At 43.5% G+C, this 22,922-nt stretch overlaps 1 protein-coding gene across 14 annotated transcripts in view; it reads left to right on the top strand.

The window, feature by feature from the left end:
• Nucleotides 1-2,307: 2,307 nt before the first annotated feature.
• The window catches only part of LOC114894854, a 174,486-nt gene continuing 153,871 nt past the window's right edge, over nt 2,308-22,922 (top strand). For 12 of the 14 annotated variants that reach the window (XR_003793339.1, XR_003793338.1, XR_003793340.1 and 9 more), the window contains exon 1: nt 2,308-2,429. The gene's annotated coding sequence lies outside the window, so the exon portion shown is untranslated. Of the gene's footprint in view, nt 2,430-22,163; nt 22,201-22,922 lie in introns of those variants that run through there. The other 2 variants (XM_029221939.1, XM_029221937.1) reach the window with 2 other exon arrangements.

The following is a 22,922-nucleotide window of genomic DNA, read 5'->3' as shown; positions in this document are numbered from 1 at the left end:
TAAGACTCAGTGCTTCTACTGCAGGGGGCACCGGTTTGATCCCTGGTCTGGGAACTAAGATCCCACGTGCTGCGTGGTATGGCCAAAAAATAAAAATTAATAAAAATAAAAATAACGAGACACAGAATAAGCGTGAGTTACACAGGGCTACCGGGCAACTCACAGCATAGTGAGGACTTCTTGTCCTAAAATACACCTTGGGCTTGTTAAACATAGATTTCTGGGCCTTTTGCCAGGAGATTTGGATTCAGAAGGCCTGGGAGGGGACCCAGGAATATGCATTTTTATATAAAAGCACCTAGGTGGTTCCTAAAGGCAGGTGAGTTTGAGAAATGCTGTCCCACATAGCCTGGGGCCAGATCAGCCAGAGAGAAGGAACTGAAGTCAGGCCAGGGGAGGGACCCCGACCTCGGCACTATTGGCGCCTTGGTCCAGGTCTTTTCCTGGGTGGGGGCTGTCCTGTGCATTGTAGGATGTTGAGCAGCATCCTTAGCCCCTACTCACCAGATACCACAAGCACATGCCTCATTCAGCACAACCAAAAATTCTCCAGACATTGCTAAATGTTCCCGGGGGACAAAATGGCCCCGCTGAGAACCCCCGGGATAAGTACATGGGTTGAAGCCAACATTTCCCGTGTTTGGGAGTTGGGGTGTCCCTCACTATCCAAGCATGTGGTTAACATGTAAAATATGTCCATTTCCAAAAACAGGAATGGAGCACGGATCCCTGCTACCACATGGATGAACCTTGACAACAGGGTGTAGATGAAAGAAGCCAGATACAAAGGCAGTGTAGTCTATGATTCCATTAAAATGAAATGTCCAGAATAGATAACTCCATAGAGACAGAAAGCAGATTGGTGGTTGCCGGGGGTCGGCAGAGATGGGCAGTGACTGCCTAATGGGCATGGGTTCTCCTTTGGGAGTGATGAGAATGTTCCAGAACGAGATAGAGGGGGTGGTTGCACCACGTCGTGAAATGTACTAAATGCCACTGAATTGTCCACTTTACAGCGGTTAATTTTATGTTACATGAGTTTCACCTCAATTAAAAAACAGTGTCAGGGCTTCCCTTGTGGCGCAGTGGTTGAGAGTCCGCCTGCCGATGCAGGGGACACGGGTTCGTGCCCCGGTCCGGGAAGATCCCACATGCCGTGGAGCAGCTGGGCCCGTGAGCCATGGCCGCTGAGCCTGCGCGTCCCGAGCCTGTGCTCCGCAACCGGAGAGGCCCGTGTACCGCAAAAAAAAAAGTGCCAGTTTGTATAATTTACTGTGACAGTTGGTAAGATGGGGGTGGAGTGAATTGTGAATGCAGCGTAAATTGGACCTTTAAATGAGGTCATAACCATTAACAAGTATAATAAGAACATAACATACAATTAAATAATATTTTAAAAGCAAGAGTAGACTTTGAGGGTTGGACATCAGTACTATTGTCTTTGGAACTGGTACAATGCTGGATGAGAGTTCGTATGCAGTATGAGCTTGATGAATTTGAGAAGCAAAAAGAACTGAAAGCAGTTCCATCAAGAACCTGACTGAGCCTGTGACGTGCAACCTGCTGTATGGCTGAAGCATATCATTTCAACTTCCCGGGCTGAGCTCCTCTCTTCTCTAAAAAGAGGCAGGCTGATCCTTCCAGCTCTAAACGTCTGTGCTGGGACATGGGCAGATCAGAGAGAAGGCTCTGGAACATGCCCAAACATGCTGGAACATTCCAGGGGCTGGCTTTCTGGGGGTATCATAGGCAAGCTCCTGGGCGAGCCAGGAAACCCATCAAGACACAGGCTTGGCATCCAAGAGTCTCAGTTAGGACCAGGCAGTGGCCAGCTTTGATAAGCAGGATCAGAATAGCCAAGCAGGGAGACTAAACCACAAGAACTGGCCACCCGGGTCCCCTTCCTGCCGTCTGCCGCCAGGTGTGAGCATTTGTGTCAGCACACCTGGCTTACCATGGGGATGAAGCCACCTCTGCAGTCATTTGAAAGCCCCCGCATTCCTTTCACAGGGGGGGTCATGGAGGCCGCCTCCCTCCCTGGCTAGCCCGAGAATGCCACGTTTACAGTGACTCTCTTACCTTCACTGACCCAAGGTGAAGGGTTTCTTCCTTGGGTCATGATTAATGGAGCCCATTCCCTGGAAGCAGGAACAAATAAATGCTTGGGCATGTTTATAGTCCTCATGTGAGCTCACTTATTACCTTGCAGCGGATGTGAATGGAATATTGGGCAGGTGTGTCTGTTTGGAGGAGGTGGAGGTTGGAAGCAGGTTAATATAAAGCTGAGGCCCCGGCGCAGTGGCTGGTGGGTCTGTGAGTAGCAGGCGTCGGGGGAGAAGGTTCTGGGAGAAGCAGGCCTCCAAATACAGAGACGTGCTCAGACTCCACTATAGAATCTCTGTAAACAGCCACTGAAAAAGGGCTTCTAGGTAAGAACTTATGTGTTTTTTTGTTTTTTGTTTTGGTAATAGCTTTATTGAGATATAATTCACATACCATGCCATCCACACATTTAAAGTGTACAATTCAGTAGTTTTTTAGTATATTCACAGAATTTTACAACTATCACTACAACCCATCTTACAACATTTTCATCAACCCCCAAAAGACACCCCATACCTTTTAGTTATCACCCACCCATCTACCCCACCTCACCACCCACCAGTCCTAAGCAACCGCTAATCTATTTTGCCTCTGGAGTTTCCCATTCTGGACATTTCATATAAATAGAATCGTATAGTGTGTGGTTTTTTTTGCATCTGGCTTTTTTTCTCTTAGCATGTTTCCGAGGTTTATCCATGTTGTAGCATGTACTGGTACTTTGTTCCTTTGGACGATCAGATGGTCTTCCGTTGTATGGATATATCACATCTTGTTTATCCATTCATCTGTTGATAGCTACCTTTTTCTAAGGAATTCATGGTTCTAAAATGGCTACTCATTGTAGTGGCTGTTCAAGAAAGAATTAGCTGTGCGCCCTTTGTCAGTAAAATGATTATTAGTTTCCTTCTGTGTTCTTTTAAAATCTTTTATTATGGTAGCAAATCAAGGTTGGAACTCTGGAGGATGAAAGGGGCTGCTATGTATGATTATACCGGGCAACACATGTGAAGCAGGGTTGTGCTGGGCAAACCCGAGGTACAGATGCCCTCATTCCTGGGCCAAGTGAGAATGATGAATGGCCTTGTTCAGCGGGCCCTGGGCTGAGGATTCAGGGTCCTTGAGAAACCTAAGTGTGATTTTTTTCAGGCCTGGCCAAGTGCTTTCAAAGGCTCTACCTGGCAACCCCTGACCCCTGCCCGGGGGAGGGGGGAAGGCAGCTGCCCTCCCTGGCGTGTTTGGTGACAGCCAATGAATTGCAGCCTCTGAGGGGAGTTGCAGACGAGGGCCCAGCCCCCCAATGCTGCTCTGCATACCTGCATTCCTAGGTCTTTTTATCTGAGGCCTCAGGCGATGGTTTCCTTCAGGTGTCCCTGCTGAGGCTTCCCTGTGCTATAGGTGGGGAGGAGGGGAACCTTGAAGATGCTCTTCCACTCCTCTTCCCACCCCCACCAGCTCAGGGTCCATAAAACTGCCATAGACTTTTTGGGAGGCTCCCTCAATAAGTGAGAAAAGCAGCACGTCTGGGCTGATCCCCCGATCCTCCACGGGTGCCAGTTCCCTGGGGGAAGTGGAACAAAGGGAGTCAGCGCTTTCCCCACTGTAGGAAGTGACGCAAAGTGTAACGCCTTTCATTTTGGGCTTGTTGCATGAATTGGCTGCTCTGACACCAGGCAGCTCCACCAGGTCTCTGCAAGCTGAAGCTGCGCGCTCCCGACATCAGCTGGAAGGGTTGCTGGACCTTTGATTGTGCAATGATGTCTGCGGGTGGGGTGGCATGGAGCTGGTGTATTGAATTTAGAATGTGCCGATTGTGACTGCCTGAAATTGGCACAAGCCACCCACTTGGGTCCTCGGGTAGCTCCCACTTTAGGGAAGTGAAAACCCCAGGGTCGTTTTGATGAAAGGGACAGTTTCAGTACTTTCACACCAAGGAAGTAAAGTCACAAATGTATTATTGACAGAAACAGTGGGGGAGGTGATAATGCAGTCAGCTGTGGGGAGGGCAGTCTTCCATCCCAGGTCAGAGGGGTCGGGAGATAGACAGTGAGCACCTATGACTTACCGCCTGTGGTTGGGGCAAAGTCCACTCACTTTTCTCACGCTAAACTCTTAAGTGGTTATTTTTCAAAGCACCCTGAGAGAAACAAAGCAGGAGCTTGGCAGGGTTGGCGGGCGTAGCGGAGGGGAATCCTAAACTCAGATCCTACAAGGCTGGACTCCTGGTGTGAGCAGGGTTGTCATACTGTAAAAAAGTTTGGTGTGGACAAAAAAAATGTTGCCTGCTATTTCATTAAACAAAGAATGTTGCCCGCTGCCAAGCCATCAGCCACTGTAGCTGCCCCAGAGGGGAATTCAGGATGGAGAAAATCAGCTCCACACGCAACAGGCCAATAAATCAAGAGATGAGTTTTGGGGGGCAAGGAACAGCGACTTTATTCGGAAAGCCAGCAGGCCAAGAAGATGGTGAACTAGTGTCCAAAAGCCATCTGCCCTGAGTTAGAATTCAGGCTTCTTTTATACTAAAAAAGGAGAGGGTCAATTTCTGGTTCTGTTCAGGCTCCGGAGGGGACTTGTTAATTTCTTTCTTCCTGCAGCCATTCACAGGTGGGCCTGGTCAGGTTTACTGTGAGATAAACAAAGGTGTTTTAGCTTAAGACTCATTACAAGGGAGCAGGGTTCCCAGAGATGGGCCATTGTAATTTAAGCTTATAGGCAACATCCCTTTCATGATTAACTTGTAGCAAAAGTAATAGAATACAAAGGTTAAAGTAAAAGAAACAGATCCAATATGGGGTCAAATTTTTTCTTCCCTATTACAACACTGGCCCTAGATAAGATGCATATCAAAGGAATAATTTCAGTGAGCCCAGACTTGCATCTTCCCATATATAGAAAAGCACTAAAATCATTAACTTGAGATGTCTGCTTTTGGTGATTAGCAATAATCTTTTGATATTCGATTACATGTTTTCTTCAGCAAAAACTCCTATATATCCTGGCTCTTCCCTTACCTCTTTGAAACAGTTCCTCAGAGCTATCTGCCCTGGGCTACAGCCCTTAGAAAGTCCCCACAATAAAACATAACTGGCAACTTTTAGATCGTGCATTTTTTTTCAGTCGGCATTAGGCAACAACTCAAAACAGCTGTTTTCTCATCACAATTGACCCTGTGATGAGGAATACTAGAGGGAGGGGTGGGCTTCGCCCTTGACAAGATATACTGTTGGTTTTCAAGTGTTTCATATCCATGGCCTTTATGGGCCCCACTTTCACCTGCAGAACGTCCAAACACCTTTTCACATTTCTTTTCCCTGATAGCACTGTGTCCTCATCCTTCAGGAGCTGCCAATATTACATCCAGACGTCTTGGCCCTTTCACTTATAAACAATTTTTAAATTTTATTTTATTTTTAAAATTTTCTTTCTTTTTTGGCTGCGTTTGGTCTTCGTTGCTGCATGTGGGCTTTCTCTAGTTGTGGCGAGCGGGGGCTACTCTTCGTTGTGGTGTGTGGGCTTCTCATTGTGGTGGCTTCTTGGTGTGGAGCATGGACTCTAGGTGTATGGGCTTCAGTAGTTGTGGCACGTGGGCTCAGTAGTTGTGGCTCACAGCCTCTAGAGCGCAGGCTCAGTAGTTGTGGTGCATGGGCTTAGTTGCTCCGTGACATGTGGGATCTTTCCTGGATCAGGGCTCGAACCTGTGTCCCCTGCATTGGCAGGCAGATTCTTAACCACTGTGCCACCAGGGAAGTCCTAACAATTTATTTTTGAATAAACATCATATGCCCCAGAACAAAATTCAAATGGTACTGAGGCAGGAGATAGATGGACTCCAGGCGAGGCACTTATAATTGGCCTCCTTACATTTCATAGGGCAGGAAAAGTGGGCTTCAGGCTGGACACTTACAACTAGCCTCCTGTTTGCATTTCCTGAGACAGGAGATAGGTGGGCTCCCGGTAAGGCATTTACCATCAACCTCCTGTTTGCTCTCCAAAATGGAAGTAACCACTGAAACAGGGTAAACAGCCAGGCTTTGTCTCTTGTGGATGCCCTAATATAACAGTCATGGTAGGAACAGGGGCAAAACCCTATTTGAGTAAAGGATCAAGTGATCACATATCCCCCCCAACACCTTGGGGTAAGGGAGATACCACACATGTGCAGGAAATCTCCTTGGGGGCCATAATGAGTCCTGCTTCTTCCAGACACCTTTGTGTCAGTTCCTGCCCTATATAAATGACTTAACTGCTTCGTTACTGCACTCTCCCTCATTAGGGAGGATGCCCATGCCCTTTCTCTCTAGGTGTGCATCTCTGCCTTGCTTCTACCTTAGCTAAACGAACTTGTTTCTCTGTGTGCTCTCCCACTAGTTGTTGTGCTATGTCTCTAATAATAAACTTTGTACCTGTTTTTACAGTTTCTGCCTCCATGAGAAATGAATTTTTCACTGGGGGCAAGAGCCAGGGAAGAATAGCTTCTGGCCTCTAGCCCTTGCTGGCCTGGTGGCTAGGATTCCTGGTTTTCATCCAGGCTACGCAGGTTCAATTCCGGGGCAGGGAACTAAGATCTCGCTTAGCAACACGGCTCACTTCTCCCTCTCTGAGATCAGTACAGTGAAGATGGACTCCCTTACACCTCTGGCCCCTCATCCAGTTTTTTATCCCAGACAAAACCACTGTTACCAGTTCCTGGTGGGTCCTTCTGAAACCGTGCAACTCACAGTGGGACTTGAACCCACATGCTGGGACTCGAACCCGGCCAAAACCCACGGTCTTCAAACTGAGATCACTTACCTGGTTTCAGGACTTAATGAAACTCAGGTTCTTGATGTCTCATGGCAGAAAGAATTCAGTGAGAGACAAAGTGGTAGGTAAGAAGTGGATTTATTTAGAGAGAAACACACTCCACAGACAGAGCGTGGGCCATCTCAGAAGGTGAGACGGGCCCCAGGGTATGGGGTTGTCAGTTTTTATAGGGGTGGGAAATTTTATAGGCTAATGTGTGGGAGGAGTATTAGTGGAAGGGGCGGGGATTTCCAGAAATTGGGCCAGCGCCCACTTTTGATCTTTGTGGTCGGCCTTGGAACTGTCATGGCGTCTGTGGGTGTGTCATTTCCCTTGCTGATGTGTTACAGTGACGTATACTGAGGCTCCAGGTCTAGTGGAAGTCTACTTGTCCGCCATCTTGGACCCATTTGGTTCTAATCAGTTTATGTCACGTCCTCGGGCTGTCATTCTTTCAAAGGTTGTGCCCTGCCCCCTTCCCTCCTGTTTCATTTCCAGAGAGTTCTATACATTAACAAGGGTATTTTCTCTCTTCTATCTTTTAACATACAATGGTGGCAGATAACATGCAACACCCTGAATCCTGCTTTTTTTTTTGCTTTAACAAAATATTACGGATCCGGCCCATTTTTTGTCTATAGTACATACAACTCCACTGTGTGGATATACATGTCCTTTGTGTAATTCACCCGACCTCGTACAAAGGACATGGCGATGGTCTCCAGTCTTTGGATATCACAGGCAATAATGCTGTGAAAGATCTTGTGGATTTGTAAGCAGATAGGATAGTGGGTTCCCGGAGAAAGAACCAGGCATGGCTTTCTTGACATAAAAGGAGCCATTTTTGGCCTAAGCCATTTTGTGATCTAAGCCTGACCACAAGGCTTGCCCTTGAACAAGTCTCAGTAATTCGTCATCTTAAGGGAAGTGAAGTGCAGGAACAAAGCAAAAGTAGTCAAGAAACAATAGTTCAGCAATAAAACTGAATCCTAGTTCTTCCTCAAGGGATGTAGGTAACATTCTGATACAGTCTTTGATTTCTGTAGGAACTAAGGCCCCCACCCAGGTGGTGGATGGAATGATATTGACCCTCCTGATTTCAATCAGCTAAAGCTTGGACTCTTGTTGAGGAATTCTATGCTGAATTTTCCTCTGCTCAAGCCCCTTCATGAATACACATGTACCCTCAGTTTAAAACTCCAATTTTGCTCTTCGGGAGACGCTGCTTTGAGAAAGACCCCTGGTGTTCTCCTCACTTGATAAAGTAATAAATCCTTCTCCTGCTCTTTGGCTTGGTTGTGTCTCTTGGCCTGATGCCCACCAAGAGGCGAACCAAGCTTTCGGGTAACAGGTTTCCTGTTTTCCCCACAAGCAAGTACAGTTGTAGGATAATGTGGTGGGGAGGTGGCCCCTGAAGATATCCACGCACGAGTCTCTGGAGCCTGTGAATATGTCATAGCCCAAGGCCAGAAGGACTTTGCAGATGGGATTAAGTTTATAGACCTTAACACAGGGAGATTCTCCTGGATTATCTGGGTGGTTTCAATGTGGTAAACTGAATAATGGCCCCCAAATACATTCACATTCTGATCTCCCAAACTTGTGAATGTTACCTTATATAGCAAAGGGACTTTGCACATGTGATTAAGGTGAAAACCTTGAGATGGGGGAGTCTCCTGGATTATCCAGGTGGACCCACTGTCATCACAGTTGTCCTTAAAAGAGGGAGGCAGGAGAAGTCAGAATCAGAGGAGCAGATGCGCCAGAACTGAAGCAGAGATTGGAGTGATGCACTTGAAGGTGGAGGAAAGGGCCATAAGCCAATGAGTGTAGGAAGCCTCCAGAAGCTGGTAAAGAAAAGGAAGTGGCTTCTCTCCACTCAGAGCCTCCAGAAGGTATCAGCCCGGCCAACACCTTGTCTTTTTTAGTCCAGTGAGATCCTTGTCAGACGTCTGACCTCCAGTACAGTAAGAGAATAAATGTGTGTGGTTGTAAGTCACTAAGTTTCTTGTAATTTATTATCACAGCAGCCATAGGAAACGAATACTCCCAATCTATCACATGAGCCCTTAAAAGCAGAGAACTTTCTCTGGCTGGAAGCAGAAGGATGTAATGGAAGGAAATATTCAAAGCATGTGAGGGGCCACGAGAAAGGCCTGAGAAGGAATGTGGGCAACCTCTGGGAGCAAAGCCAGGCTCCCAGCTAGAAACAGAGACCTTAGTCCCACAATCACAAGGAACCGGGTTCTGTCAACAACCTGAATGAGATTGGAAGCAGATTCATCCAGTGAAATAAAATTCATATTTTATGGCAAGACCAGAAAATTCAAGCATAAAAATTCTTCTCTGTCCTTTGGCCTCCTCTCTCCCTGCAGTGCGTCGTGTATCTGCATTGTGTTTCAACCAAACCTCCCCCATCAGCAGGAATACCTGCTCAACCATAAAAAGCAACATGCTCCCAGTATCACCAAGACAACTCCTTAAAAGATAACATTCCTTCGAGATCTTGTAAGGGGTCACGTGACCCACCACAATGATGCTTAGATTTGGATTATAATCTGTCAATATGTCATTTGATGTACAGCCCTCTGTCCAAAAAAAAAATTAACTGTGCCTTGACTTCTAACAGGCAGAACAATTTTCAGAGCTTTCTGAGATGCTCTTCCTGGGTTATAATCCTCAAATTTGGCTTGAATAAAATTGTCCATTTCTTTCTTAGATCAACTGATTAATTTTTCATCGACAATCCCTAGAGCCTCCAGAAAGGAACACAGTCCTTGGCAGATTACATAAATGGCACATGGAAGCACACAGTGGAGTAGTACACAGCTGCAGAAAAGAACAAGTCAGATCTGTGATCTTTTATTAAAGAAAAAACAGGCACAGTGTTGCATATTTTAGGGCACCATTATATGTTAAAAGACAAGACAGAAGGAAGAGAGAAAATACAAGGGTTTGCTTGTCAATGTGTAAAATTCCCTGGAAGGAAGGATCCACCAGGGACAAGTAACAGCTTGATCTCAGCCTGTGAGGTTTGAAGCAGCTGAGCTATTGCTGCACCTGGACTTCTGACCTCCAGGACTTTGAGATCATAAACAGGTGTTTTAAGCCATTCGAGTGGTGGTAATGTGTGTTATAGCAATAGTAAAAAAACTAGATAAATTCCTAAAAAAAAAAAAAAGTTTTCTAAAAGTGGGTCCAAAGTAAGTGCATTTAAATTTTAGCAGCTGCTAAATTTCCTCCTCAAAGTTTGCGCTGATTTCTGTCCTGATGTAGTGCATGGGATGCTTGTTTCCCCACAGTGCAGCCAGAAGACCATTTGTCACAGTGCTTTATCTTTATCTGGTGGATGAACAGGATATCACATGGTAGATTTTAAACAGTTTATTGAGGTATAATTGACATACAGCAAACCACACATATTTAAAGAATACAATGTGATACATTTTGACAGGTTTATACTGGTAAAACCATGATCACAATCAAGGTAGGGAAAATACTCATGCCCCGCAAAAGTTTCCGCATTCTTTGTTATGTAAATTCCCCATTCCATGCAACTAGTGATCTGCTTTCCAAATTTTCAGTTTCTAGAATTTTATATAGGGACCCCCATTCCCCGGTGGTCCAATGGCTAAGACTCCACGCTCTCAATGCAGGGGGACCTGGGTTCAGTCCCTGGTCAGGGAACTAGATCCCACATGCCGCAGCTAAGACCCGACACAGCCAAATAAATAAGTATTAAAAAAAAAAAAACTTCAAAAGACAAGAATTTTATATAAATGGAGACATACAGCATGTACTCCCTGCCCCTGCCCCGGCTTCTTTCAGAATAATAATTTTTTTCTTTAAAATAAATTTATTTATTTATTTTTGGCTGTGTTGGGTCTTCGCAGCTGTGTGCTGGCTTTCTTTAGTTGTGGTGAGCGGGGGCTACTCTTCATTGTGGTGTGCAGGCTTCTCATTGCGGTGGCTTCTCTTGTTGCGGAGCACGGGCTCTAGGCTCGTGGGCTTCAGTAGTTGTGGCACGTGGGCTCAGTAGTTGTGGCTCACAGGCTTTAGAGCACAGGCTCAGTAGTTGTGGCACACAGGCTTAGTTGCTCTGCGGCATGTGGGATCTTCTCGGACCAAGGAACAAATGCGTGTCCCCTGCATTGGCAGGCAGATTCTTAACCACTGCACCACCAGGGAAGTCCCTCAGAATAATTATTTTGAGGTTCATCTATGTTATTTTATGTACCAATAGTTTGTTTCTCAGGACTTCTCTGGCAGTCCAGTGATTAGGACACCATGCTTCCTCTGCAGGAGGCATGGGTTTGATCCCTGGTCAGGGAGCTAAGATCCCACATGTCGCATGGCCAAAAAAAAAAAAAGCTTGTTTCTCTTTATGGCTGAATAGTGTTTCATTGTATGGATGTACTAAATACGTTTATCCATTCACCTGTTGATGGACATTTGGGTTGTTTCCAGTTTTTTGTTTTTTTTTTTTTTTGCGGTACGCGGGCCTCTCACTGTTGTGGCCTCTCCCCTTGCGGAGCGCAGGCTCCGGATGCGCAGGCGCAGCGGCCATGGCTCACGGGCCCAGCCGCTCCACGGCATGTGGGATCCTCCCGGACCAGGGCACGAACCTGTGTCCCCTGCATCGGCAGGCGGACTCTCAACCACTGCGTCACCAGGGAAGCCCTGTTTCCAGTTTTGAGCTTTACAAACAAAGCTGTTATGAATATTTGTGTCCAAGTCTTTGCATGGACATGTGCTTTCTTTACTCTTGGTTAAATATCTCAGAATGGAGTGGCTGGGTCAAATGGCAGGTGTATGTTTGACTTTTGAAGAAACTCACTTGGTAGCTTTATTTTGTATTTCTTTTATGCCTGAGGTTGAGCCTCTTTTAGTTTGATGAAAATCTATTTATGCACTGTTTTCTGTGAACAGGATGCTCATATACTTTGTCCATTTATTAAACAATCTGTCTCTCTAGCTATGTGTGATGCTATTTTCATCATGTGATAATTCCCATGTGTACTTGATTCCTTTCTGGCCTCTCTCTTTTCCACTTGAACATAATATGGAGGCAGAAGACACTTAAGCAGTAATTTACAACCCCTTCGTTTTGCCAATGAATAAATGAGTCTAGAGATATCAAGTGACTTTTCTAAGATCACACAGCTAATTGAAAAAGTAAAGAGATGAGCTAGCACTCCCCTCAAACCCTGGCGTTTCCAGTCTCACTAACAGCCAACATGGAGCAGACTTTATTTCAAAGACCAAAGATACGGCAAAAAATAGAAGTCATACAGTGTCTGCTTTCAGATCACAATGGAATTAAACTCTAAATCAATATCAGAAAGACAGCTAGAAAAATCCTCAAATACTTGGAGATTGAAACACACTTCTAAATAACACATGAGTCAAAAAAGAAATCTCAAGAGAAAATTTTAAGTATTTTGAACTAAATGAAAATGCAGCTTATCAAAATGTGTGGGGTTCAATAAAGGCAGTGCTTACAGGGGAATTTATAGCACTGAATGCATATATCAGAAAAGAAGAAATATCTAGAATCAATAGGCTTCTGCCTGAGGAAACTAGAGAAAGAAGAGCAAATCAAAGAAAGCAGAAGAAAAGAAATGATAAAAACTCGAGCAGAAACCAATGAAGTTGGAACAGGAAACCAGAGAATCAACAAAACCAAAAGCTAGTTCTTTGAAAAGATAAGTAAAATTGACAAGCCTGTAGCCAGGCTAACTAAGAAAGAAAAAGAAAGGGCACAAATTGCTAATAGCAGAAATGAGGGATGAGACATCTCTACAGATCCCATGGACTTTAAAAGGATAGTAAAGGAATATAAACAACTCTATGCCCATAAATTTGATAACCTAGATGAAATGGACCAGTTCCTTGAAAGACACAGTCTGCCAAAACTCACCCACGAAGGAATAGACAATCTGAACAGACCTATATCTGTTAAAGAAATTGAGTCAATAATTAATAACCTTCCAACACAGAAATTACTAGGCCCAGTGGGTTCACTGATGAATTCTACCAAACATTTAAAGAATACATTATACCAATTTTCTACACTCTCCTTCAGAAGATAGAAGCAGAGGGAATAATCCCCTAACTAATTCTAGGAGGCCAGAATTACCCTACTATGAAAACCAGACAAAGACACTACAAGAAATGAAAATTACAGACCAATATCTTTTATCAATATAGATGCAAAAAACCTTAACAAATTATTAGCAAATCAAATCCAATAATGTATAAAAAGAATTGTGCACCATGACCAAGCGGGTTTATCTCAACTATGCAAGATTGGTTCAACGTTTGAAAATTAATATAATTTATTACATCAACTGGCTAAAGAAGAAAAATCACAAGATCATATCAATAGATGCAGAAAAAGCATTTGACAAAAACCTTACATGCATTCATGACAAAAACTCTCAGTAAACCCTGAGGAATAGAGGGGAACTTCCTCAAACTGATAAAGATAATCTACAAAAATCTACAGTTTATGTCATACTTGATGGTGAGAAACTAGAAGCTTTCCCCTGAGATCAGGTACAAGACAAGAACATCTCTTCACTACTCCTTTTCAGCATAATACTGGCAGTCCTAGCTAATGCAAAAATATAGGGAAAGGATATATAAAGTATATAGACTGGGAAGGAAGAAATAAAACTGCCTTTCTTTGCAGATGATATGGTCATCTATATAGAAAATCTGAAAGTATCAACCAAAAAAATCCTGAAATTATTAAGCTATTATAGCAAGGTTGCAGAATGCAAGATTAATATACAATAGCCAATTGCTTTCCTATCTACTAGCAATGAACCTGTGGAACTTGAAATTAAAAACAATACCGTTTACATTAGCACTCCAAAAATGAAATACCTAGGTATAAATCCAACAAAATATGTAAAAGATCTACATGAGGAAAATCACAGAACTCTGAAAGAAATCATAGAACTAAATAAATGGAGAGAGATTCCTTGTTCATAGATAGGATGACCCATTATTGTCAAGATGTCAGTTCTTCCCAATTTGATCTATAGTTTCAATGCAATCTCAATAAAAATCCCAGGAAGTTATTTTGTCAATATCAACAAACTGATTCTAAAGTTTGAGGAGAAGCAAAAGACCTAGAATAGCCAATACAATATTGGAAGAGAAAAGCAAAGCTGGAGGGCTGACACAACCTGACTTCAAGACTTACTATAAAGCTACAGAATTTAAGAGTGTGGTATTGGTGAAAATATAGACAAATAGATCAATGGAACAGAATAGAGAGCCCAGGTATAGACCTACATAAATATACGTAGCTGATCTTTGACAAAGGTACAAAAGCAGCACAATGGAGCCAAGATAGCCTTTTCAACAAATGGTGCTGAAACAACTGGACATCCACATGCAAAAAAAAAAAAAAAGTCTAGACACAGGACTTACACCCTTCACAAAAATTAACTCAAAATGGATTGCAGGGACTTCCCTGGCAGTCCAGTGGTTAGGACTCTGTGCTTTCACTGCTGAGGATGGTTCAATCCCTGGTCAGGGAATTGAGATCCTGCAAGCCACGCAGCACAGCCAAAAAATAATTAAAAAATGGATTGCAGACCTAAATGTAAAACACAATTATAAAACTCCTAAGGGACTTCCCTGGTGGTCCAGTATCTAAGATTCCACTCTTCAGTGCAGGGGGCCAGGGTTCGATCCCTGGTCAGGGAACTAGATCACTTATACTGCAACAAAGATCCTGCACTCTGCAGTGAAGATTCCTCGTGCCTCAACTAAGACCTGACACAGCCAAATTAGTAAGTAAATAAATATTTTAAAAACAAACAAAAAACAACAAACCTCCTAGAAGATAACACAGCAGAAAATCTAGATAACCTGGGATTTAATGATGACTTTTTAAATATGACACCAAAAGCATAATCCATGAAAGAATAAATTGATAAGCTGGAATTGATGAAAATTTAAAATGTCTGCCATGCAAAAGACACTGTCAAGAGAATGAAAAGATAAGCCACAGATTGGAAGAAAACATTTGCGAAAGATACATCTGATCAAGGACTATTATCCAAAATACCCAAAGAACTCTTAAAACTCAACAATAAGAAAACACACAACCCAATTAAAGTATGGGCCAACAACATCACTGATGAACTTAGATGCAAAAATACTTAACAAAATACTAGCAAGCAGACTCCAACAGCACATTAAAAGGATCATACACCATGATCAAGTGGGGTTTATCCCAGGAATGCAAGGATTCTTCAATATATGCAAATCAGTCAATGTGATACACCATATTAACAAACTGAAGGAGAAAAACCATATGATCATCTCAAGAGATGCAGAAAAACCTTTGACAAAATTCAACACCCATTTATGATAAAATCCCTCCAGAAAGTAGGCATAGAGGGAACTTACCTCAACATAATAAAGGCCATATATGACAAACCCACAGCCAACATCATTCTCAATGGTGAAGAACTGAAACCATTTCCACTAAGATCAGGAAGAAGACAAGGTTGTCCACTCTTACCACTATTATTCAACATAGTTTTGGAAGTTTTAGCCACAGCAATCAGAGAAGAAAAAGAAATAAAAGGAATCCAAATCGGAAAAGAAGTAAAGCTGTCACTATTTGCAGATGACATGATACTATACATAGAGAATCCTAAAGATGCTACCAGAAAACTACTAGGGCTAATCAATGAATTTGGGAAAGTAGCAGGATACAAAATTAATGCACACAAATCTCTTGCATTCCTATACGCTAATGATGAAAAATCTGAAAGAGAAATTAAGGAAACATTCCCATTTACCATTGCAACAAAAAGAATAAAATATCTAGGAATAAACCTACCTAAGGAGACAAAAGACCTGTATGCAGAAAACTATAAGACACTGATGAAAGAAATTAAAGATGATACAAACAGATGGAGAGAGATACCATGTTCTTGGATTGGAAGAATCTATATTGTGAAAATGACTATGTACCCAAAGCAACCTGCAGATTCAATGCAATCCCTATCAAGCTACCACTGGAATTTTTCACAGAACTAGAACAAAAAATTTCACAATTTATATGGAAACACAAAAGACCCCGAATAGCCAAAACAATCTTGAGAAAGAAAAATGGAGCTGGAGGAATCAGGTGCCTGGCCTTCAGACTATACTACAAAGCTACAGTAATCAAGACAGTAGGGTACTGGCACAAAAACAGAAATATAGATCAATGGAACAGGATAGAAAGCCCAGAGATAAACCCGCGCACATACAGTCACCTTATTTTTGATAAAGGAGGCAAGAATATACAATGGAGATATGACAGACTCTTCAATAAGTGGTACTGGGAAAACTGGACAGCTACATGCAAAAGAATGAGATTAGAACACTCCCTAACACCATACACAAAAATAAACTCAAAATGGATTAAAGACCTAAATGTAAAGCCAGACACTATCAAACTCTTAGAGGAAAACATAGGCAGAACACTCTATGACATAAATCATAGCAAGATCCTTTTTGACCCACCTCCTAGAGAAATGGAAATAAAAACAAAAAGAAACAAATGGGGCCTAATGAAACTTAAAAGCTTTTGCACAGCAAAGGAACCATACACAAGACTAAAAGACAACCCTCAGAATGGGAGAAAATATTTGCAAATGAAGCAACTGACAAAGGATTAACCTCCAAAATTTACGAGCAGCTCAATATCAAAAAAACAAACAACCCAATCCAAAAATGGGCAGAAGACCTAAATAGACATTTTTCCGAAGAAGATATACAGATTGCCAACAAACACATGAAAGGATGCTCAACATCACTAATCATTAGAGAAATGCAAATCAAAACTACAATGAGGTATCACCTCACACCAGTCAGAATGGCCATCATCAAAAATCTACAAACAATAAATGCTGGAGAGGGTGTGGAGAAAAGGGAAGCCTCTTGCACTGTTGGTGGGAATGTAAATTGATACAGCCACTATGGAGAACAGTATAGAGGTTCCTTAAAAAACTAAAAATAGAACTCCCATATGACCCAGCAATCCCACTCCTGGGCATATACCCTGAGAAAACCATAATTCAAAAAGAGTCAGGTACCACAGTGTTCATTGCAGCACTATTTACAATAGCCAGGACATGGAAGCAACCTAAGTGTCCATCGACAGATGAATGGATAAAGAAGATGTGGCACATATATACAATGGAATATTAATCATAAAAAGAAATGAAATTGAGTTATCTGTAGTGAGGTGGATGGACCTAGAGTCTGTCATACAGAATGAAGTAAGTCAGAAAGAGTAAAACAAATACCATATGCTAACACATATATATGGAATCTAAAAAAAAAAAGTTGGTTTGAAGAACCTAGGGGCAGGACAGGAATAAAGACGCAGACGTAGAGAATGGATTTGAGGACACTGGGAGGGGGAAGGGTAAGCTGGGACAAAGTGAGAGAGTGGCATATACTTATAAATACTACCAAATGTAAAATAGATAGATAGTGGGAAGCAGCCGCATAACACAGGGAGATTAGCTCCATTCTTTGTGATCACCTAGAGGGGTGGGATAGGGCGGGTGGGAGGAAGACGCAAGAGGGAGGAGATATGGGGATATATGTATATGTATGGCTGATTCACTTTGTTATAAAGCAGAAACTAACACACCATTATAAAGCAATTATACTCTAATAAAGATGTTAAAAAAAAAAGTATGGGCCAAAAACCTTAACAGACACTTCCCCAAGGAAGATACACAGATGGCAAATAAGCATATGAAAAGATGATCCACATCATATGTCATCAGGGAAATGAAAACTAAAACAACAATGAATACCACTACATACTTATTTAAGTGGCTGGGCTCTGAAGCTGACAACATCAAATGCTGGTGAGGATGTAGAACAACAGGAATTCTCATACATTGTTGACAGGAACGCAAAATGGTAAGACTACTTTGTTTTTTTGTCTTTTGTGGCCGAGTCGCACAGCTTTCAGGATCTCAGTTCCCTGACCAGGGATTGAACCCAGGCCACGGCACTGATAAACCCAGAATTCTAAACACTAGGCCACCAGCCAACTCCTGGTACAGTTACTTTAGAATAGGGTTTAGTGGTTTCTTACAAAACTACTTATACCCTGACCACATGATCCAGCAATAGTGCTCCTTAGTATTTACCCAAATGAATTGAAAACTTATGTCCACACAAAAATCTCCACATGGATGTTTATAGCAGCTTTATCTACAATTGTCAAAATTTAGAAGCAACCAAGATGTCCCTCCGTAGGTGAAATAAACTGTGGTACATCCAGACAATGAGATATTATTCAGCTCTAAAGAGAAATGAGCTATCAAGCCATGAAAAGACATGGAGGAACTCTAAATGCATATGGCTACGTGGAAGACATCAATATGAGAAGGCTATGTACTGTGTGATTCCAATGATATGGCATTCTGGAAAAGGCAGAGCTACAGAGGCAGTAAAAACAACAGTGGTTGCCAGGGTTGCAGGGGCTGATTACAGAGTATTTTTAGGGCAGTGAAAATACTCTGTATGATACTATAATGGTAGATATATGTCATCATACATATCTCCAAACCCACAGAATGTACAACACCAAGGGTGAACCCGAAGGTAAACTCTGGACTTGGGGTGATGATGATGTGTCAGTGTAGGTTCGTCAGTGGTAACAAATGTACGATACCATTCTGATGCGGGATGCTGACCATGGGGGAGGCTGTGCGTGCACGAGAGCACGGGGTATTTTGGAAATCTCTATGCCTTCCTGTCAATTTTGCCGTGAACCTAAAACTGCTCTGAAGAATAAGGTCTTACAAAATATGGCTGTAAGGACAAAATCTTCTGTGAGATCCTCTACCCATGTAAGAAGAGCTCACTGCGCCCCCTACTGGTCAGGTCTTCTCTGCCATGGGGTATCTCTCGCGGCAGCTCTGCAAAATCAAGCGTCTTTTGATGGTCTAAAAAGAAGTCGTCTTATTTTTGGTAACTCTGACTTGGGTGTGATGGACCTTAGTTTATCCTCTGCCTTATTTCAGAAGTAGAAGCTCAGCCTCCAGTTGTCTGCCAACCCAATCCCAAATTCTTTCAAGGAGGAAGCAGGACCCAGTTTTCGTCGGAGGATGAAGAGGTGGGAAGGCTTGTCTAGGAGGATCTGATTGTGAATCAAGTCCTCGAGTCCCGGAGCTCCATCCTATCAGGGCATCAGATTTTTGTCCAGTAATGACAGACACGGGGAAGGGAGGCCAGAGATGCCTGGAGCCCTACCCCCGAGAACTCTGGTAGATCGGCAGACCCCGATGGTCATGAGAAGGGCCTGGGGGGAGGCGCCCCCCACCATGGTTCTGATTTTCCAGGCCTAGACTGTGATGTCGCTGTATTAACTGGGAAACACCACATGGAAGGTTGCACGGTTTTCTTTCAGATTCCTGACTGTGAAAGGAGAAGGAATCCAGAGTTGTGGGCACAGACCAGAGTCTCCAGGAAGAAGAGATGGAGGAAGTGATAACCGTTGAGCGAAGCTGCCCAAGTCAAAAGAACAGGGACTCTGGAGCAGCACTGGGTTTAAAATCCTCACAAGCTGTGTGACTTTGGGCAAGTGACTTAACCTCTCTGTGTCTCTTCTTTGTACAATGGGATGCTGCTAGTTCAACCTTGCAGATTGTTGTTAGTAGGGACGGGCGGGCAGGCGGGGAGGTTTGACTGAATGAGTTGATATTCAGTGAGTGCTTTGCCCTGTACCCGTACAGTTGTTTTTTTTTTTAAATAAATAAATAAATGCATTTATTTATTTATTTATTTTTGGCTGTGTTGGGTCTTCGTTGCTGTGCGCAGGCTTTCTCTAGTTGCGACGAGCAGGGGCTACTCTTTGTTGTGGTGCGCGGGCTTCTCATTGTGGTGGCTCCTCTTGTTGCGGAGCACAGGCTCTAGGTGCGAGGGCTTCAGTAGCTGTGACTCAAAGGCTCTAGAGCGCAGGCTCGGTAGTTGTGGTGCACGGGCTTAGTTGCTCCACGGCATGTGGGATCTTCCCGGGCCAGGGCTCGAACCTGTGTCTCCTGCATTGGCAGGCGGATTCTTAACCACTGCGCCACCAGGGAAGCCCCCAGTTTGTTTTTAATTGAGATATATTTGACATATGACATTATGTGAGTTTAAGGCCTCGAACATATTAGTTTGATACATTTATATCGCAATACGGTTGCCATCGTAGCATTAGCTAACACCTCTCTTGCATCGTATAATTATCATCTAGTGTTGGGAAAAATTCATCTAGTTTCTTAGCAAGTTCAATGTTTACGATACCATTTTGTTGTCTATAATCACTGTACTGTGTATTAGGTCTCCAGGACTCATTTCTCTCCTAGTTGCAAGTATACAGTTTTCTAGTAACATTACCATCTATTTTTTGAAGTCCCGGGGAAATCTCTCCTTTGTAAATTGCCCCCAGTGACTCCCCACACAATAACCATTCCTTTCTAACCAGAGGTCTCCTTGGTACATTTCTTGTTTTTTTGCACGTGCATCTCATTTCCCTTCAAGAATTTTAGCTCCTCCAGGCCAGCCCTGTCAGATGTAGTTTTCTGCTTTTCCTCAAAGCATTTAGTAGCCCCCCAGAACACATCGAGGGCCCCCAGGCAGCTGTAAGCTGAAGGGCTGTTTGAATCTTCAGCCCTATGGGGGTTTCTGCGCTCAACCAGTGAAGATGTTTGAGCTGGAGGATGGGAAGGTGAAATTACTGGTTTCAAAATATAAAAGAAAATGGCCCAAGTCTAAAAGCCTGATTAGGGAATTCCCCAGTGGTCCAGTGGTTAGGACTCAGTGCTTTCAATGCCAAGGGCCCGGGTTCAATCCCTGGTCAGGGAACTAAGATCCCACAAGCCACGTGGCATGGCCAAAAAAAGACAAAGCATAATTAATTATTTCCATAAGACATGATGTGTCAACCAGTCAAGTGGGTCTTAATTTAACTTTAACAAAATTACATCTAACTGTTAATTGAGGGATGAACGAACAAACAAATGTGGCTTATCCATTTGATGACACAATATTCAGCTATAAAAAGGAATGAAATACTGACACACACTACAGCATGGCTGAACCTTGAAAGCATGGTCTCACTGAAAGAAGCCAGACACGACAGGCCACGTATTGAATGATTCCATTTCTATGAAATGACCCAAAGAGGTAAATCCATGGAGACAGAAAGCAGAGCAGTGGTGACCAGGGACTGGGGTGACAGGAATGAGGAATGACTGCTTATGGGGGGTTGGGATTATCTCTTATGGTGATGAAAATGTTCTAAAATTGGTTCTGGTGTTGGTTGCACAAGTCTGTGAATATACTAAAAACCATTGAATTGTGTACTTTAAATGGGAGAATTGTGTGATATATTATCTCAATAAAGTGGTTTATAAAAAAGCACACTTATTGTGGGAAGCAGGTGCATAAGAGGAGGGGCTGGTCCACGAGGCCTGCAGGGGCCTGACGGAGGTGGTGGCTGAGGAACTCTGCTGCCTGGAGCCTAAACACCAAAGGGTGCAGGTAGATGTGGGGCTTGGGATCACGTGTGAGAGGACCCCCGGCCGCCCAGAAGACTTGCGCCCCTTCTCTGCTGGTGGTCCTAATGTGTGCAGGAGGGAGGCCTTGGGCCTGAAGGATTGAAACACCCCTCAGCTGCTGAGAGCCGTTTCCGAGGCTGGGCTGGCCCTTCTCTTTGCTTCACCCACCATGAGTGCTGGGAAAGACAAGCCCAAAATCAGACCTCAGAACTCGATAGTGGTGACGGTTACACAATGCTGTGAATGTATTCAATGCCACCAATCGCCACTTTAAAATGGTTAAAATGGTAAATTTTATATCTATTAGACCACACACACAAAAAGGCAAACCATGCTATGTTGCCTTCTGCCCTGAGAGCTTCATTTCCAAGGCTTGAAGAGGCAAACCTTTTTTTTTCCCCTAGACTGAAAAGGGATTTTTCCCCCTCACTGGTCAGAAGCCCCTCCCTCCCTCCCTCGTGCTAAGAACTTTATTGGAGGCTCCTGACTGGCTGGGTCCTCGCCCTGGAAGCCACCTCCGCCCCTTCCCATCCCCAACTCCTGTGCTGGGAGTGTGAATTGAAGCTGAGCCCTCCGCTTCGGGAAAGAAGGTTCCTTTCTGGGCTGCTCTGAGCCGCTCTGGAGAGAGAGGCTGGCTGTGTCTCCCTCGAGCCAGCGGCAGTGCCAGCGCCCATGGGGCTCCTTGGTCTGGTCCTGCTCTGGGTGCTGACGGCCGCGACTTCAGGGAGTAAGTAAAGCTGCTGCAACCCTATTCCTTCCGGGGTGGAATGGCGGCAGCCCAGATGCACTGGGGACAGTGTTTTTATAGCCACATGTATGTTTACCCGTCCTGCTGCTGCCTCCCTTGGTTTTGCCTTTCATGGGGAAAAGGAGGGAGAGATTACAGGTGGATCCCTCATCTCTCACTCCCAACTTTCACCAACATCCTCTGGAAACTGAGACCAGATCTGAAATCCTGAGTGAGAAAATGCTGACTTCCAGGCTCCTGAGCCTGGGTGTAGGGATGCTTAGCTGTCTGCAGGGATACTAATACTCCGATGCAGGGTAACAATGTGGAATGAACTTTAATTTGTTGTCTATTTACTGCAGGAAGGTACAGGACAGTGCTATCCATTAAAAATACAATGCAAGCCAATATGTAATTTAAAATTTTGAAGCAGCCACACTTAAAAAGTGTAAAAAAAAAAAGCAAGTGAAATTAATTTAATAATTATTGTACTTAACCCAATATATCTAAAATATCATTAGAAAATGTAATCGATATAAAAAGTATTAACAAGATGTATTTCCTGTTCCTTGAAACCCAGTGTGTACTTTATACTTAGAACATATTTCAATTTGGATGCCAAATTTTCATTGCAAATACTTGATCTCTTTTTAGATTTCTTAAAATTTCAAGTTGAAAAAGTACTTTTGTACACTAAGTTGTTTCAAACATACTTAAAAGTT

The sequence above is a fragment of the Monodon monoceros genome, unplaced genomic scaffold (assembly GCF_005190385.1).
Source record: "Monodon monoceros isolate NGI ecotype Baffin Bay Population unplaced genomic scaffold, NGI_Narwhal_1 Super_Scaffold_13, whole genome shotgun sequence".
Taxonomy (NCBI): domain Eukaryota; kingdom Metazoa; phylum Chordata; class Mammalia; order Artiodactyla; family Monodontidae; genus Monodon; species Monodon monoceros.
Note: the sequence above shows the minus strand (reverse complement) of the source record. Positions and strands in the feature narration are given on the sequence as shown.